The sequence below is a fragment of the Phascolarctos cinereus genome, unplaced genomic scaffold (assembly GCF_003287225.1).
Source record: "Phascolarctos cinereus isolate Bilbo 61053 unplaced genomic scaffold, phaCin_HiC Scaffold_8;HRSCAF=390, whole genome shotgun sequence".
Taxonomy (NCBI): Eukaryota; Metazoa; Chordata; class Mammalia; order Diprotodontia; family Phascolarctidae; genus Phascolarctos; species Phascolarctos cinereus.
The window spans coordinates 43489392-43508454 of NW_027556291.1; the positions used below are offsets into that span (position 1 = coordinate 43489392).

The 19063-nt window shown below is 44.0% G+C and overlaps 1 long non-coding RNA gene across 4 annotated transcripts in view; it reads right to left on the reverse strand.

Annotated features, from left to right (window-relative positions):
• Positions 1-19063, reverse strand: part of LOC110196545 (uncharacterized) — a 218124-nt gene that overhangs the window by 175749 nt on the left and 23312 nt on the right. For all 4 annotated transcript variants that reach the window (XR_002321256.2, XR_002321253.2, XR_002321251.2 and 1 more), the window contains one exon: positions 15049-15169. This is a non-coding gene — a long non-coding RNA (uncharacterized LOC110196545). The remainder of the gene's footprint in view (positions 1-15048; positions 15170-19063) is intronic.

The window sequence follows — 19063 nt, forward strand, 5'->3', positions numbered from 1 at the left end:
TGCATGAGTGATGCAGTCCAAGCAGCCATGGAGAGATCACTCTAGAGCCCGAGGCTCAGGCCTTGGCTCACGGCCCATGTGGGGTCCTAGAACAGGGAAGAAGACAATTGGTGCACACGGAAATCAGCCCTCTAGAATAGTCCTCATTCCTGCCAGGCTTAAGAGAACCCATACATGACAGGGTGTGCTTGTGGAAATATCCCTGAATTCTTCCTTTGCAAGAATGAGATGGGGCTACTCATTCCTCCTGCACCTAACTTGGCACCTGCCAGCAGTGATGATGGACCCTCTCACTGGCTAGTTCTCCCTTCTGTATCTGTTCCCTTTTGCTAGTTGCTAACTATGAAAACAGTCACATCTGGAAGAAGGGTATACTTTCACTGAGCTTAAATGGCGCTTAAGATTATTTAGCCCAAATGAGGAGAGGGGGAAGAAACTATATCAATCAATTTCTTTGAGAATTGATACCGATGGCACCTTAATAATGCCATCACAAAATGATCCCTGATAGTAATACCATGACTCGCCTTCTTCATTCGAGATATCTGTTCATTACAAACCAAATATAACCCAATAAACATGGCCCTGATTTTTTCCCATAGATTCGAAGTTCTGTGAGAGCAGGACTTGCTTTACTCTTTTGTCCCTGTAACTTCAGTGCCCAGCACAGTGCCCAACAACACAGTGGGCATTTGTCGAACTTCCAAACTGACGTCCTAGGAGTAAGGACCACCTCTGAGGTCTCAGATCTGTACTGTGACTACTCGCAAATGTCATTTTTATTATTCTTTTGATGTTTTTCAGATGCTTTTATATTTGCACAAAGCCCCAGAACGCCAGGAATCTCTCCAGGAAGAGAGAGTTCTTTGGAAATTCTTTTCAGATGGTTATGTTTGAAGAAAACACCCTTTCCAAATCATTCCCGCAAAAGCGTTTACTTCCTTTGGCTTACACATAAACACAGAGGCAACGAAATAACTGGCGACCTGAAACTCCCAGAGTGGCGAAGCTTCCCACCAAGCAGAAGGTCATCTCTTTAATCAGTGCCTTTCACTAATGTATACAAATGTCCAACTTCCCGGTTGCCCCCAATGAAACAGTTTAACTGTTCAATCCATTGTCTGTTTTTGCCCCTGGGTAAGGGGAGGGATGTTCCAATTGGATGACACTGAAGGAACACAAGCCATTGCCTCTTTCCGTGATTTCCCGAGCAAAGTGCAAGGTTGACTGACCTCATCAGTGAAGGGCCCAAGAGCACCGAGTCTGGAATTACAGGACCTGGGTTCAAATCCACTTCTGACACTAGCTGTGCAACCTTGGATAAGTCAGGTAACCTCCCTGGGCCTGTAAAATGAGAGGGCTGGCCTAAATGACCTCGGAGATCCCTTGTAAGGTTTCTGAGCAAGGCAGATCTTCCTGACGCATGGCCCTTAGACTATTTCTCCTCCACTCTGAAAGCTCTAGTGGTTCTCTACTGCCCAGTACCGAAAAGGAGAAGCTCTGGCTCCTGGCATCAGTAGGCTTGCAAAATCTGGCTCCAACCTCATCTTCTAGATCTCTCATACTACTACTCCCTTTCATATGGTCTACACTGCCAGTCAAAGAAAACCACCCTCCGTTTCCTATTTGTATCCTGCCCTCTCCCATCGCTATTCCTTTGCTCAAACTGTTCTTTGGGCCTAGAAAGAGCTCTGCTGCCCTCTCTTATTGGCTTTACCTTTGTAACATCTCTCACATCCTCCCCTTCTCCTTTCTGAAATGGCCACCACTCAGGCACAGGCCCTTAGCACCTCATTCCTGGACTATCCCAACAGCCTGCTCTTCGATCTCCTTGTTTCAGATCTCCCTCCACTCCAGTCCATCCTCCACTCAGCTGTCAAAGTGCAGGTCTGAGCATGCTCCTCCCCTACTCAATAAACTCCAGTGGCTCCCTATCACCTCCAGGATCAAATACAAAATCCTCCTTTTGGCATTCAAAGCCTTTCAAAACATGACTCCCGCCCCCACTCCAACATTTCCAATCTTTTGCAATTTTAGCAACCTCTCCTGCCTCCCCCTACCCGTGGAGCCCCTCTGACACTGACCTCCTTGCTGTTTCTTGCTCAAAGAAACTCCTCTCCTAACTCCAGGCATTTCCCTGGCTCTCCCCACTGCCCGGAAAGCTCTCCCTCCTCACCTCTGTCTCCTGGCTTCCTTCCCATCCCAACTCCAATCCCACCTTCTACAGGAAGCCTTTCCCACTCCCCCTTAATTCAAGTACCTTTCCTCTGGTGATGACCTCCAATTTATCTTGGAGATAGCGTATATGTACACAGCTGTTTGCACGTTTTCTCCCCCATTAGATTGGAAGCCCTTTGGGAATGGGCACTGTCTTTGGCCTTTCTTTGTATCACCTGCCATATGGTAGGCACTTAATAAGGGAAGGGGAGGGAATAAGCATTTCTATAGTGCCTACTATGTGTCAGACAGTGTGCTAAGCATTCTTAAAAATATTATCTCATTTGATCCTCACAGTAACCCTAGGACGTAAGTGCTATTATCATTCCCATTTTACAGATGAGAAACTGAGGCAAAAAGAAGTAACGTAACATGCCCTAGGTCACACAGCTAGTAAGTATCTAAGGATGAATTTAAACTCAGGTCTTTCTGACTATAGGCCCAGTGCTCTAATCAGTGTATCACCTAAATGTCTCTTAATAAATGTTTATTGACTGATGTCCTTAATTGCCCTCCAAACCCACTTCAGAAACTACCTCCATGAAGCTATCACTGACTATCACCACACTTCCCTAGACAAAAGGGGGCTCTTTCCCCTCAAACAGCTTTGGCTGAACCTCTACTGTCATCTGTCACACCCTCTTATATCATAGCTATTCATGAACCTCCCTGTGTCCGTCTGTGTGTCTCACGTGCACTCAGACATACGCACACAGCCCAAACACAGGTTTTTGAATTAGAGGATCTGGGTTCAAATCCTGATTCCACTATTGCTACCTGTATGAGCTTGGACGAGACATTTCTCTTGTCTAGATCTTACCATGCTTGTCTTTAAAGTGTGGATATGGGGGTGGGTGAATTAAGATGTTATTACCTTTGGGAAACATAACATGTAAGCCTTATTGGTTATTATATACTTGGGACAGAACAAAGAAATACGGTACAGGACAGGATTGGAGCAGGGGAGGCAAAAGAAGAAGAGTTGAGCAAAAACTTTTGAAGGCAACCAAAGTCTACCCTATATTAACATATTGATAAAATCTCTAATCACAGAATATTGGCCTCTCAGAGGCAGAAGGGACTTCATGGGTTATCGAGTCCATCCCACACGCTAACAAGAAATACGTGTAATTCACCTCACCAGTTGTAATCTGGCCTTTGTTGAATGATCTACTACCTTCCTGAGGCAGCTCATTTCATTTTGCAATTATTACAATGCTTTTTCTCAGACAAGGCCTAAACTCAGTTCTTTGCAACTTCTCCCAATTGCTACTAGTTTTGCCATTCAGGGCCAGGCAGAACAAGTGTCTTCTCTTTTCCACATCACAGCCCTTTAAATATGACAAGAGAGGGATCAAATGCCGCCCCCTCCAGTCTTCTCTTCAAATTAAAATACCCTATCCTCATAAACATGGCCTTGAGCTCTTCCACCATCCTAGGTGCTGATTAATGTCCTTTCTATACGTGAACTCCAGAACTGAACCCAAATGGGCTCTGAGTGGGACACAGGAGAGTGGGACTTAGTACCTCCATACGTCTAGTCATGTCATTTTACATATGAGGAAACTGAGACCCAGAAATGTCAAGTGACTTGTCCAAAGTCATAGGAATAATATTGGCTGAGTCAAGATTAGAATCCAGGTCTTCTGACTCAAGACCTAGTGATCTTTCTAGTGCACTATAACACAATCCAGCAATCACTACATCCTGCCTCTACTCCAGACCCTCAACACTGTGGCATCTGCAAATCAGACAAAGTGGACGTCTCTATTTATATCGATATTTTTTATATTTATCCATGTCTTTGAACAAAACACTAACCAGCATGGGCTCACCGAGACGCTCCATGACCTTTGCCCATTAGTGGTGTCTTTCTAGATAGGGTCATTCACTCAGCTCTGAACCAACCTCAGAATGGTGACAGGGCTTTTGTGTTAGTGTTTGGACCTGAAAAGAATTGATGGTCAAAGGGACAATTGTGGAAATGCCATGTGTGTTTCACTTCTTGGAAAAATAAGTCAATAAGAAGCATATCAGCCACTTGGAGGCTACAGGCAGTACAGAGTGAGGACACTGACAGCCGGCCTCTGTGGTCCTGGATGCATCCAGAGGCTTCAGCGGGAACAATGTAGGAGACAGCAACATATAGCAGAAAGGGCAATGGATTTGGACCCGTCTCTTACTTTCCATTGGCCATTGGGCAAAATGCATTTCCTCCTTAGGCCTTGGTTTTCTCCCCTGTAAACTGAGAGGGCTTGGACTGTCAGCTTGAGATCTCAGCCTCTACAGTCCCCAAAGCCTCACTGCTCCCTCAGCCATCTGCTTCTGCAAACAAGGCTTTTGGCAGAGCCAAGAGGTCCTCACTCAGCTGGGATGGGGTAGGGGGAGGCTTCTCTTCTGAAAACAGTCCTCAGTGTTGTTGGGCTTGGGAAAAACCAGCCCCACACACCTGACTGGGAGTTCTGATGCAGGGGCTGGGGAAGACCACGAACAGTTTGGATTCGGGCCTGGTGTCCAGGTTCCAGATTACAGGAAATTAGAGCTCCTCTGGCATCTCCGAGGGGACAGATCTGTTGACTCTCTACTTACAGCACCTGGATGAAGTCTGTAACAGCAGAAATGAGCGTGGAAACAACTGGAAAGGTCTGTTAAGTATAGTGCAATGGGAAAGGTCACAAAGTGGGAAATATCCGGACTAAACACCCAGCTGGAAAAAAAGCCAGCAGAGAAAGCTAGTGGGGAAGAGGAATGGAGAAAGGGGCCTGGGAGTAATCAGGCTGGAGCTCAATTAGATACAGTCCGAGCTCATTAATCCCCACTCCCCTTGCTCCGAACTGGCACCAGTTCCAACGCTTAGTTACTTCAGCATCATGAATGGATAAAAAGGGTGGGGGCTAGCAGGGAAATCGAGGGTGTAAATATGGGAACTGTTAAGGCTTCTCTGAGGAGGAAGGCCAACAGACTGTTTGCAAGCCCTTGGAACACCTACTTTATTCAGAAACCCTGCTGCTTCCCGAGGCCCAGCCTAATTACAAAGGAGTCTCATCTCTTTAGCTTGCTGCTGACTGAGGAGAAAGCATCTGAAGTGTGAAACTTTCCCCAAGTCACACTGACTGGATGGCCCCACCCCCACTTTGTGGAAGCTCTGCCTGCAGAAGAACAGAGTGGGATTCTAAGGATTAAACACACAATTGTGCATTATTATCTTCTCTGAGCCTCAGTTTCCTTATCTTGAGAAAAGAAATAATACATAGGTATGAGTGAGGAAGACCCTCTCAAAACCATAAAGCCCTCAAGAAATTTACATTTTACTGTTATTATTGAGAGAGGGTAGATACAGACCTGGCCTAGGGAGCAGGAAGACCCCCTGCCTCTGACACTCAGCATGAGCCTGGGGTTGAGTCATTTCACATCCCTGAGTGTCAGACAACGCTGCTGGCTCCTCGGGTAAAAGATGCTCCCTTTAATGCCAGAGCCTTGCCATAAATGATACATTCACACAGTAAGCTGAGGACTCCATCCTTTCATCCTTTTTCCACATCTTCACCAAGCCTGGAGCAGACCTGAAGATGCCCCAACCCAGAGATGTGTAGCCAATCTCCACCTACAGTAGCCTTTCTTTCCAAGTACAAAGAGAGGGTGGAGGGGGATCCACTGGTCCAAAGGAAAGAAAATTACATCCCACACATCCATGAAGGAGCCATTTTTGAAGGTAAACATTCAGGGTGAAACCCTTTTACCATCCAGCAACCAATGACATAAGGATATGGATGCTGACGAATGAATGAAAGCTGGATTAAGGGTTGGGATCGTCCACTTGATTCAATGGTTGAACCAACTGAGGGAAGATACTTCCTTGCCCTATTATGGTCACTTAAGGAAGGTAGGGAGGAGACATCCATGTCTCCAAGTCCAGGCCCAGAGAATAGGGGAGGAATAGAGAGGTGGGGATTAAGAAAAGGAGACAAATGAAGGACAAAAGGGAGAGGGGACAGACAGGAGAGAATGAAGAAATCTGGTCGGCTTCAAGAAGTTTTTCCCCTTAAGGCAATTCTTCAGGTCCAGGCATCCATGTGAAGGTTCTTACTGCCCCCATTTTCCAGCTCTGCTACCCAGTTTTCCTTGCAGAGGAAACAGACACACAGAAACAACCACATACACATCTGTCACCTCTGGGACCAAGAGGCCATATGGTACAATAGAGTACTGGAGGACCTGGATTAGAATCTTGTCTCTGCCACTAACTACCCATATGAACTTGGGCAAGTCCTTTCCCTTCTCTGAGCCTTAATTTCCTCATCTTGAAAATGATCAGAATGAGTTAGGTGGCCTCTAAGGTCCCTTCTAGGTCAAGATGGATGATTTTACTGGAGACTTTGGGCATGTCACTCACCCTCACTGGGCCTCAATTTCCTGCTCTGTAAAATGAGAATGTTGGACTCACTGGCCTCTGAAGTTCCTGCCAGCTCTAGAGCTATTACTATACCATACTATACTATATTATACTATACCATACCATACTATGATACTATACCATACTATATGATACTATATGATACTATATTATACTATACAATACTATGCGATACTATATTACACTATACCATGCTATATTATGCTATACCACACTACACAACACCATATTGTGTTGTACTATACCATATTATGTTATGCTATACTTTGATACTATACCATAAAATACTATACTATATGATATGATACTATACCATACTATATGATACTCTATGATGCTATATTATACTATACCATACTATGTGATACTATATTACACTATACTATATTTCTGCCTTGCCCCCAAGCATCAAACTAGGAGCAATGGCTTCAACTTGCAGAGAGGCAGACTGAAGTTTGATGGCTGCCAGGGGAAGGGGCTGTCCTTCCTTCATTTGAGATCTGCATAGAGGCCAGATGCCCACTTTTCAAAGATACTGGAGAAGGGATTCTTGCTCAAGTATAGCCTCTGAGGAGCCTTCCAGCTCTGAGCTACTTGAATTCTCTGATTAAGTTTCTATTGGAATAGTTTCTGATACACCCTCATAGAGAGTATGCCTACATTGATGAGATCACAAATCCATCATCAAAGTAAGTATTACTCTAGAAACAAAAAGGTATATTTCCATCAAGAAAGTCTGAAAAGCTTGGAAAGGACATTTTGAAATTACCCATTAGCTTTGTATATGAGTAAGTGGCGCCAATCCCAAAGGGGACCATGAGACTGCTAAGAACCCTACAATGAGAGGGAAGCTATAAAGCACACAGATGCAAGAACAAAGGACCAAGAACATACACAACTGCTTACTGGAGGACCAGGGACTAGACCCATGTGAGAACAGCTCTCTCCTCTAGGAAGAAGATACTAGAACTTAACAGGGAAGCCTATGAGAGAATGGAGAAAGAGGTGGCAATCTACTTGAATTCCTTTTGCGGCTGACCCCCTTCTTCACCTGCTGAATTCCTCCCTTGCCTTTAAAGCCCAACTCAAATGCCACAGCCTCCACAAGGGTTCTTCTGAGATCTGCCCGAAGATGGCAACAGCCTTTCCCCTCAGACCATGGACAGCCCTTTGCTTTTCCTGTCTCTCCAGTGTACTCTCCACACCATATCACATTGTTTGATCTAGTTCTCTTGAATTTACTAGAGAAGCCTCAGAAGGTTTCAACAAAGGATCAAAATCAATTCCATCACATCCATACATGCCCTTTGTGCCAGAGATCTCACAGCTAGGCACACCCTGAAGACGTCAGTGACCAGGGGGAAGAGCCAAGATGATGGAGTGAAAGCAGTGACTTGCTTAAGCTGTCCTCCAAACCCTTCCAAATACTCATAAAAAATGGCTCTAAACAAATTCTGAAGCAGCAGAACCCACAAAAAGACAGAGTGAAACAAATTTCCAGCCCAAGAAAACCTGGATGATTGATCAGAAAGGTCTATCACACCAGGCTCGGAGCACAGCGCAGTGTGGGGGCGCAGGCCACAGCAAACCTGGAGCAGGCCTCAGAGGACTGAATTGTGGGCAGCTGTGGAGGTTTCCAGACTCCTCAATCCACCAATGCCAAAGACAACTTAGAAGGTCAGTGGGAAAAGTCTGTTTCTGTTGGTGCTGAGACAGGAAGGTGGGGTTTCAGCTCCATTCCCCAAGAGCGTGGCCTTGGGCGGGGCAGCTGCTTCCCAAGCTTCCAGCCCACAGACTGAGGGGGAATCCAGGGACTGATCAGAGGGGGATCGCAAGGATCTCTTTGCCAGTGCTGAGGCAGGAATCTCTTGCTTTGCCCCTGTTTGGATCTGGGCCACAGTTCTGGGGTGAGGAGGAGAGCTGGCTTGGTAGAGCTTGTAGTGATTGTGGAGAGGAGCCCCTCCTCACAGTTATAGGACAGAAAGGAATATTTGTGGTCACAGGCCAGGAAAGGAGTAAACACCTCACCCACCTTGGAAGAACTGAAAATTTACAGGTCCCTACAAGTATCTCTGAAAACAGCTATACAAACCCCTGAAGCTTGGGACAGTACATTCTCCACATTGGAAGCAGACTCTTACCTTAACAAAGAGTTTAAAACTCAAGTAATTGGCTGGGATCATGAGCAAGCAGCACAAAAAGAATCAGACTATATTATCTTACTTTGGTGACAAAGAAGATCAAAACATACAACCAGAAGAAGACAACAAAGTCAAAGCTCCTACATCCAAAGCCTCCAAGAAAAATATGAAACAGTCCCAGGCCTTGGAAGAGCTCAAAAGGGATTTTGAGAAGCAAGTAAGGAAGTAGAGGAAAAACTGGGAAGAGAAATGAGAGTGATGCAAGAAAATCATGAAAAACAAGTCAACAGCTTGCTAAAGGAGACCCAGAAAAATACTGAAGAAAATAACACCTTAAAAAATAGCCTAACCCAAATGGCAAAAGAGGTCCAAAAAGCCAATGAGGAGAAGAATGCCCTAAAAAGCAAAATTGGCCAAATGGAAAAGGAAGTCCAAAAGATTACTGAAGAAAATACTTCCTTAAAAATTAGAATAGAGCAATTGGAAGCTAGTGACTTTATGAGAAATCAAGACACTGTAAAACAAATCCAAAAGAATGAAAAATTAGAAAACAATGTGAAATATCTCATTGGAAAAACAACTGACCTGGAAAATAGATCCAGGAGAGAGAATTTAAAAATTATTGGACTATCTGAAAGCCATGATCAAAAAAAGAGCCTAGACATCATCTTTCAAGAAATTATCAAGGAAAACTGCCCTGATATTAGAACCAGAGGGCAAAATAGAAATTGAAAGAATCCACAGATCTCCTCCTGAAAGAGATCCCCAAAGGAAAACTCCTAGGAATATTATAGCCAAATTCCAGAGTTCCCAGGTCAAGGAGAAAATATTACAAGCTGCCAGAAGGAAACAGTTCAAGTACTGTGGAAACACAATCAGGATAACACAAGATTTAGCAGCTTCTACATTAAAGGAACAGGGCATGGAATATAATATTCCGGAGGGCAAAGGAGATAGGATTACAACCAAGAATCACCTACCCAGCAAAACTGAGTATAATCCTTCAGGGGAAAAAATGGTCATTCAGTGAAATAGAGGACTTTCAAGCATTCTTGATGAAAAGACCAGAGCTGAATAGAAAATTTGACTTTCAAATACAGGACTCAAGTGGAACATGAAGAGGTAAACAGGAAAGAGAAATCATAAGAGACTTATTAAGATTGAACTGTTTACATTCCTGCATGGAAAGATGATATTTATAACTCATGAGACCTTTGTCAGTATTAGGGTAGTTGGAGGAAAAAAATTATATGTATGTATAGATAGATAGATAGAAGAGGGCACAGGGTGAGTTGAAGATTAAGGGGTCATATCTGGAGAATAAAATTAAGGGATGAGAGAGGATTATACTCAGAGAAGAAGAAAGGGAGAGGTAGAATGGGGTAAATTTTCTCAAAAAAAAAAACAAAAGAAAAGTCTCTTGCAGTGGAGGGGAAACGGGGGAAGGTGAGAGGGAATGAGTAAATCTTATTCTCATCGGATTTGGCTTAAGGAGGGAATAACATACACATTCAATTGGGTATGGAAATCTGTCTTACCCTACAGGAAAATAGGGGGAGAAGAGGACAAGAGAGCAGGGGGATGATAGAGAGGAGGGCAGATTGGGAAAGAGGGTAATCAGAAGCAAATACTTCTGAGGAGGGACAGGGTCAAAAGAAAGAAAAGAATAAATGGGAGAGCAGGATAGGATTAAGAGAAATAGAGTTAGTTTTTCACAACATGTCTGCTATGGAAGTGTTTTGCATAACTGCACACGTACAACCTATATTGAGTTGCTTGCCTTTTCAATGAGGGTGGGTGGGGAGGGAGGAAGGGAGAAAATTTGGAACTTCAAGTTTTAAAAACACATGTTTTAAAAAAAATGTTTTCACATGCAACTGGGAAATAAGAAGTACAGGAAATGGGGTACAGAAGTCTATCCTGCTCTACAGGAAAATAGAAGGGGAAGGGGATAAGAGAAGGGGAGAGAGATAGAAGAAAGGACAGACTAGGGGAAGGGATATTCAGAATGCATGCCATCTTGGGGTGGGGGTAAGGGAGAGATGGGATGAAAATTTGGAATTCAAAAACTTGTGGGAGTGAATGTTGAAAACTAAAAATAAATAAATTTATATTAAAAAAAAAAGGTCAGTGACCAAAAGAAAGGCTTCCTATACACCAGAATGTTTGATTCTTATTGTGGTAGCAAAGGACTAAAAACAAAATAGAGCTCATTGACTGGGCAACAGCTAAACAAACTGTGGTACAGGAATGTGATGGGACATGACCATGCTGTAAGAAATGACCAGTGTGAGGAATTCAGAGAAGCCCGAGAAAACTTAACATGGACAGCAAACTGAATATGAAAGTGACGTCAGCAGAGCCAAGAAAACAAACTACACAATGACTGAAACGATGACCATGGAAAGAAGCACCACAAAACAACAACTGAAACTGAATATTGCAAAAATATCAAGACCAAGAGATACGAGAAGTCAAATTGACAAACATTTATCAAACACCTATTATGGGCCAGGCACTGTGCTAACCCAGGATACAAAGAAAGGCAAAAACAGTCCCTGCTCTCAAGGAGCTCACGGTCTAAAAGGGAAGACCAGATGGAAACAACTATTTACAAACAAGACATGGACAAGATGAATTTGGTGTACTCAGAGAGAAGGCACTAGAATTAAGTAAGGGGTGGGGGGAAGGCTTTTTGAAGAAGACAGGGTTTTAGCTGAGACTTGAAGAAAGCCAGGAGGAAGAAATGAGGAGCAAGAACACTCCAGACATGAGGAAAGGCCAGTGAAGATGGAACGTCTTGTTTGAGGAACATCAAGGAGAACATGGGAAAGGAAGGAAGGGCTCCCCTCATTCCACTGCGCAAGTTGAGGTCGATGGGTGTGCAACACTGCAAATAATGTCAGTGTTTTTCAATGTGTTGATAGTTTTTTTTCCTCTTTTTCATTAAAAAAAGCTTTATTATAAATGATAGCTCTCTGGGAGGGGAAAGGGGAATCAAGAGGACATAAAAATGAAAGGCATCAATAAAAATTTATTTTAAAAAAAAGTCAACTTCAGCAAATGGGAAAGCTAGATAAAAGTATTTCTTCAGTTCAACAAGCATACATTAGGAGTGCATTGTGTACAAGGCTTCTATGAAGCCTTTCTCATGACACTATGGAGGTGCCCCTGAGATGCTGAAGGCTACCCAGCAGGCAGAAGAGCTAGCCAGTCCCAACCAGTTGGAAAAACTTCTAACAGGCCCCCGAATAGTACTGGCTGCATATAGACCCCCAAGGAGGTCACAGGATCTGAGACACAGAGCTGGAAAGGGCCTCAGAGGCCATCTGGTCCAACCCTCTCAGTTTGCAGAGGAGGAAACTGAGGCCCAAGGAGGTGCACCTACAGGCCAAAGGTCACACAATTTGGTGGGCAAAAACTAGAAATCAAGTGAGTAGCTGAGGGGAAGATAAACAAAGTGGAATATAAATGGAATGGAATATTATTGCCCCACAAGAAGAGCCAAAAATATGACGAATTCACACTTGTATGAAATGATACACAACAAAGTAAGCAAAACTAGGAGAAGAATAGATGCAAATAAAAACAGTAGCAAAAAAAGACAAACACAAATGAATTACAATGATCAATCTTGGTCTTGGAGGAAAAATGAGTTAGCACATGTCCTTCCTTCCTCTCTGCTGCATGTGGTGCCAATATTTGACTGGATGGTTGTATTTGGTTTTTACAATGAGAGTTCAATGTGTAGGTGATGGGGGGATGGAATATAAAAAAATTATTATTGTTTTAAAACTGCTTCAATACTACTTGGAATAATAAAATAAAAGCTTGGTAAACAATATTGGTAGCATTTTTTTTTAAATAGCACAAGCCATTGTTTGAGGAACAGCCTACTCAGAGAACTGGCCGGCAGTATTCCACAAGAGCCAGCACCTCAAATATCTGTATCAGTAAGGAAGGGCACCTACAGAGCTCCGAGTAACAAGAATTGTTCTAAGCATGTATAAGGTACTGTTCTAAGTGCAGAGAGACCACGCAGTCAAGTGCGCAAAGCAGGCTGGAATGCAGGGAGGAAATGGGGGTTCAAACGCCAGCTCTAACTCATGGGACAAGTCACCTAACCTCTCTAAACCTACTGCCTTTTCTGCAAAATGGGCACAATAATAACAACAACAAATAGTTGGAAACAACTTCCATGGACAGATATCTAACCTGCCCTACATCTGATCAAGACTCTCCTCTATGCCATACTGGGCAAAGGGTCACCCAAATCTCCAATGGGTGGGTAGAGGAAGGTGTAAATGAAATAATTGTCTCCAAAGGTAACCCATGCCACTTTTGAGCTCATGCTCAGTTGTTAGCACAGCTCTTCCATCCATTGCTCCTACCTCCCAGACCCAACAGTAGCTCATATTTATTTAGTCCTAATTTAAGGTTGACAGTTTTTCCTTCTAGTAGCCCTAGGAAGTAGGTAGCATGATTGCTATAAGGAAGTTAAAGCAATGGCAGGTTTTGCATGGAAGTTGAATTTAGAATGTTTGATGTGTTGGTGGTGGCCAAGTGGACAAATGTGCCCAGCAGACAAATGAAGATGCAGGAATGGAAATTTGGGGAGTTCCTGGGGATGGAGATTTAGGAATCATCTGCACAGAGTCTAGAATTGAAACCCTAGACTGAATGAAAGTAGAGACAGAAGAGAAGGGGGCCAAGGATAGAGCATTGAGAGAATACCTATATTTTAGGTAAAGAAGAGAAACCTGTGTCGGGGGGGGGGGGGTCATAAAAGTAGCAGGAGAACCAAGAGAAATCAATGTCAAGTAACCCAAAGGGGGAGTCTATCCAGAAGGGAAGGAGTGGTTAACAGTGTCAAACACTTTAGAGAGGTGAAGGATGAAGAGGGGAGGAAAAGCCTGCAGATTTAGCAGTCAGGAGATTATTGAGGGGCAAGATGCACACTATCACACTGCTGGCAAAGCAATTTGGAATTATACCCCAAGAAGTCACTGAACTATGCCTGCCCTTTGACCCAGTCAATACCACAACTTTGCATATGTCCCCCAAAGAGGTAAAAGGCAGAGGCAAAGGATTCATATGGACCAAAATATTTCTAGCCCCAGTTTTTGTTGTTCTGAAGAACTGAAAACAAAGAGTGTGCCCATCCATTGAGAACTGGTTGAAGTTAGAAGAATCAGGAGAACAATTTCTATAACGAGCACAATAATGTGAAAGAAAACAAATAGGAAGGCCTTCAGTACTCTGCTCCAAGTCAATGACGGATGGGAAAACTGCTCCTCGGCTCTTGGCAGAATGAGCCAGGCCCTTACAGACACAGCCAACGCATCCATTTGTTTTACTTGACTATGCTTTGTTACAAGAAAGGCCTTTTATTTAGGGCGAGCCAGTGGGAGTTAGTGCCAGTGGGGTGAAAAAAAACAAGAAGCAAAGAACATCAATGAAACATTTACAAACACACAGAAGAGAGCAGAAGCAAATTCAGAAGGGGGACCTGACAAACTACTACTATTATTCAATTTACTATAAACTTTAAAATATAATGTAATAGGCATTCCCAGTTTCATACACAATTCTCTTCTGTTCTTTATATACCGAAATATTCAAGTTTGTGGCTGCTTGCTAATGAAATAACAGTAAACAATTTTAAGTGAGATTATTGGTAACTTGGAAAAAGCAATTTCAGCAGAGGGGTGGGGTTAGGAGCCAGGTGCAGGACTTAACATTTATCCCACTCACTTAAGGTAGCTAATCTTTTGATGGTAGATGGAGGAGGGGAAGCAGAGATTGTGGGTAATTTGATTATTGCATGCAGGTCCCCATTATAGGTTCAAACATGCAAAGAAAGTTCCATTTTTACAAACAATAAGGCATTTGTCAACAAAAAGGCATAGCTTTGTAACATTATTTTAACCCAGCATTATGGAGTCTCCTCTCACAGATTTTTCAAAAATCAAAGCATAACATTAAATGCAATAACTAAGAAGTCCTAGACAAAGTCAGGAGCCCAGGATCTCAAACTAGACTACGCCACCATTTTTGCCTGAACTCAACCAAATACACCCTTCCCCTCATAGCTCCATATCCTTTGACCTTATAAATACAGACACAACCTCCAAGTCTCACAAGACAAACAAGATTGGTTAATGTTCTCAAAATATTTCTCACATGGAATTCACTTCTCTCACTAGTGTTTAAGCAATGACATATTCCTAGGAAAAAAGCAGTCTTAAAATAGCAAGTAAACAAAGGCAATCTAACCTGAGGTGGCTATTCCCAATTCCAGAGTCTTTCCACGATTACCAGGAAAAGCTGCTGTCTTCAGATCTCTTCAGGCCAAAGCCAGAGTTCAGGGTCAGGTGTTCATTGGCAAGTAATGAAGCTGAACCAAACAAGAAGGAAGGGGGAGAAAACCTTCCCTTTAGTATGGGGTTTAGAGCTGGAATCATCTATTCTAATCACCTCATCTTACAGCAGGGCAATTTGAGGCCCAGAGAATGAACTGGCCTAAAGCTCACAAAACAAGGTAGGAAGAGTCATGGGATCATTGGACATCAGCACTAGAATGGACCTCAGAGACCATTATGTCAAAAGATCATGAACTGGAAGGTCACCTAAGCCAACTCTCCCATTTTGCATTGGAGGCAACTGTGACTGAGAGGGGGGTACGTGGCTTTCACAAAGTCACACAGGCCCACATCACACTTTACAAATATTATTTCACTTGATCCTCATGACACCCCTATTAGGCAGGGTCCCTATTTCACAGTCAAATGACTTGCCCAGGGTCATACAGCTAGGAGGTATCAGAGTTGGGATTTGAACCATGATCTCTCTTTGACTCAAAGTTCAATGCTCTTTCTATGACACCATGTTTGTTCTATTCCCTAGGAGGTAGATCCTACAGGTATAATCAATACCATTTTGAAAATAAGAAAACAGGCTTTTAGGGGTTAAAAAAAAGGTAAGAAAACTTTTCATTCTAAGGGAAAGGGCTCCATCGGGAGGAAGAATCAGAGTCACCTGATCTAAATCACTGCAGTGTTTATTTAGCTGGAAATGTTAATTTTCCTCAAGTCAAATTAGTTGAAGAAAAACTCTTTCTTCCCAAGTGAGTCCACCTCTAAATATTTGGGACACATGCTGAAAGGACCTACACCAAGGCCTGCAAAGAAATGACTGCTGAAATGAGTGAGCTGGCTACCCCAGGAGAACAGCCTGGGACTGAGGCCAACCCTGACCCCAGGGAACTGAGAGGCTTCCAATGATCCACACAGTTTCTTGGCATTTTCAAGGACTCCTGGAAAGAGAGAAAGTCATCAACTTCACTGAAGAATCTACAAACAACTGAACTGTCTCTGGGTTTCCCAGCTCTTGGAACTGGGCAAGGAACCACAACCTTAAGTTGTGAAATAAACTCTGCAATTTCACGTGTCCATGGTAATGGAGCAGGGCCCATGGGAGTTCAATCGAGTCATCCATGATCTTCACAGTAATGTAGGTGCCACATAGCACTTCAGACCTCAGGCCTACCTCGGACTACTTTCTCCCCTAGCCACAGTCTGATGCAGAGCAGAGACTAGATCACATGCAAACAGTTAGCAAATGCCTACTACTAGGGCTAGACCCTGAGATAAGCCCCACCCCTCCAGGATCCCACATTCTACTTGGGGAGAAAGGGATGAGAACAATACAACATGCACATAGATAAGTAAATGTAGCCTTTAGGAATAACAGCCCCAACTTTGCAGGGCAAATCTTCCAGCAAATCTACCCCAGGATCAACATACTCTGTGGGGCCACATGTACTCAAAATCACTGTCCACAAGCCCCCACTCGTGTGTTTACTTTTACTGGTCTGCCAGAGAACACAATTAGTTCAAATTGAGGGCATTTAATGAATGATCCAGTAGGAAACATAGCCATAAAACATTTCCCCCAGAAACATGAGAAATACTCTCTTGAAAATTAGCAAGCTTAGTGAGAAAAGTGGGCATGCACTGGGAGAAGACACGGTGAGACCTATAGCCAGTGAACACACATGGCCTAAGTAAATTCATGGAGGTGTGCACACATAAGGAACACATGTTTGGGGTATACACATGAAATGGGAACTCCCCCGCTTGAATCTCCTTCAGCCAGGCTTGCTCCCCACTAGTCTTGTGAGGCACACAGTCTCCTCTGGGCCACTGCTCAGCCATGATCCTTCTGGTCCCAGCTGGTCATCACCATTGGTGGTGGCTGCACTTGGGAAGCTTCTCTCTCCTTCCAGCCTCTGTCTTTAGCTAGAGCCTTCAGACAGTGTTTTCATGGCTCCACTTTTTGAGTGTAGAGCTCTCTATGGCTCAGCCCTTCTCACATGCAGCCACCTGATTAGGGAAAAGAAAACCTCTGCATTTTTCTTCTCCCCCTCCTCCGTGAAGAGTAAGAAGTCTGACTATTCCCTTCTAAGCTTTTGTTAGGAGTTCACTTTCCGGACACCAACCAGAGCAGGGCCAGGGCCTTGGGACTTAATTTTACCTTTTGACCTCTACTTCCTAGCTCCCTGGTCCCTGGAGCCAGCTCACTAGCTTAGGGCCAGCAAGTCTATCTGGCTCCCTATTTCCCCAGAAGGTAGCCAAATTACATCTAGTCATTGTCCATGCCCATGATGCTCCAGCAAACTGCCGAGGACTCCAGACTTTCCATCCCCCAGTTTCTCAATTCTAAAACTCTTTCTCTCTCTAAAAGCTGAATGAGTGACAGGGGGAATGGCACAGAAACAAAACTAAGCCCAGGGGGAAAAGGTCTTTATCTTCCCCCTCACTAGCCCCATTCCTGCTTTTCTTATGTAAATGTGGCCAGCTAAGGCTTTTCAGGCTCAGAGCCTTCCCTCAGAGAAACACAAAGTTTATGCAAAGTAATTTCTAGAAAGAGAAAGCACTAACTGGGATGGAAAGGTAATCCTGGGCCAGCTTCCAAAGGGAGCCAGGGATTCTCACTGGGCAGAGGAGTGGAAGGAGTGAGATACAAAGACAAAAAAGGAAAGAGGCCCTGCCCTTGAGCTGCTTATATTCCTAGATGGAGAGCTGGAAGGGTTCTTTCATTTTCTGGAGACGAAACTGAGGCCCAAGGGAGGCTACCTGCTTTGCCAAGGTCACACAAGCTTTAAATTGCCCAGGTAAGCCTTGAACTCAGGCCTTGTGATTCTAAATTCAGCATTCCACCAACTGTGCTACAGGGCCTAATTTCAGGGGTGGGGGAAGGAGAGGAAATCCGGGAAGGCTTTCAGAAGGCTACCCAAGGAGCCTTTCAATGGAGCACTCTCTGGGGGGGGTCTTAAGGAGGGAGGGCATTCTAAGGCACGGTGGATGACTTTTGCAAATACAAAGAAGTAGGACACACGATGTCAAGTTATGAGACCATATGGTAGGCCTGTTAACAGGAAGTTAGCGATCCCAATAAATTACAGGAATATGCAAAGTAGAAAAGAGGTGCTGAACCAGAATGCTTTGGCCAGGCTGCCGAATCTACCACTTGACACCTGTACCATTTCCCCCTTTTCAAGCCCCAACAAAGGGGAAAGGTCTAGAGGTAGCTGAGCTCACCCAGATGTAGGGAACAGGTGATGGGGAGGTGGGGGTTACAACTACTCTGCTCTACATATGAAACAGTAAGAAGTGTGGTATAAAGCAGAGTCCTGAGGTAGAGAGTTTCGAAGGTCCATCGGTGTCAGAAGCAGCAGCAAGGTCAAAGTTGTCAATCAAAACAAGATCGAAGAGGAGGAGGCCAATAAAAGGTCACTTAAATAGCCAGGTCGGGCCTGGCACACAGTCAACACTTATTAAATGCTTATTCCCTTCTCTTTCCCTAATAGGTGGAGGTGAGAAAGGAAAGCATTCCAGACATGAGGGACAGCCAGTGCAAAAGCTTGGAGATGGAAGGTGGAGGGTCCTATGGGAAGAACAACAAGAAGATCAGAATGGCTGGACCACAGAGAGTGTGGAGGAGAGTAAAGCGTAGCATACTGGAAGGACAGGTTGTGAAGGTCATCTGGCATCTGCCTCAAGACCTCTGATGTGAGAGCCCAGCCCCTCCCAAGGCAGCCCATTCCCCTTTGGACAGGGATAATCATTAGACAATTATTCCTGAGGTCTGATATAAGATGATCATTGATACAAGATGAGGGAGACAAGGCTAGTTGGCAGTTCTTCTATTTCTGAATGACTATGTGACTGCAGGAAAGTCATTGAGAAGGGCCCCTCATTGGCAGATTTCAAACTTGTAGGCCTCAAAC